A 931-nucleotide genomic window follows, 5' to 3' on the forward strand; every position below is an offset into this window, starting at 1 on the left:
CCCCCACCCACCCACCGCGTCGAAGTCGTTGGCCCTACGTAAATAAAATCAACAGCCATCACTCATCAGCTTTCTGCAACGACCAACCGCCGAGTACCTGGAGAATTTAAATTTCAACGACATCCAATCAGAAAGTTCCAATTAAACGAGAAGCAATAACGAACTCAGCCAAGGATCCTCGAATAAATATGAAACTTCTGTATAATAAACAGGACGAGGATTGCAATTGTCTCCGCGAAGAGGGATGACCATCGAGGGGAGGAAGGGAGTCCGGGTTGTATACTCCATAGCGATTATAACGCGTACACGTAGATTGGGTGCTGTTATCTATAACTATACAAGTATTACTATATATATGTAAATGTATATAGATATATATCCAGCGCATGCATGTACCAAGCGAGGAGAAAGAGGGCGCAACACGCGTCTCGCAATAACATCGTCGCGCAGTAAGTTCTACCATGTCCCGCCAGTAGCGCCACTGGCGACACTAGCGACACGCTTTACGGGTGGTAATAAAATCTTGTAATTTCACGCAATGCGCTTACGTAGTCAGAGGGATAACCTAGTCGCGCGTCTCAAACTGTCCTCAAGCTCTCGTCACGTGAGCAATGCGATATTGCGAACGACTGTAGAACTCGCATCTAACACCCTTAGAGTTATGTTGAAACTCTAGTACCCGTATAAGCAACTGCCATGCTGCCACGTACATGCATATTTTACCTTTTTATGACATTGTCAAGTATTTGAGAAATATGCGATATCACGGAGATTAAATGACGCTGGAAACTCGATACAGCTTCCTTCGGTATGTTAATACGATCTCCGTCTAGTTACTGGTAAGGTTATAAATCTATGTGTACTAGCGAATATTTACAAGGATACCAATATGCCTGTCTGGTATATAGTGCGTTAGGAGTATTTTTGTCAT

The sequence above is a fragment of the Cephus cinctus genome, unplaced genomic scaffold (genome assembly GCF_000341935.2).
Source record: "Cephus cinctus unplaced genomic scaffold, Ccin1 Ccin1_scaffold0093, whole genome shotgun sequence".
Taxonomy (NCBI): Eukaryota; Metazoa; Arthropoda; class Insecta; order Hymenoptera; family Cephidae; genus Cephus; species Cephus cinctus.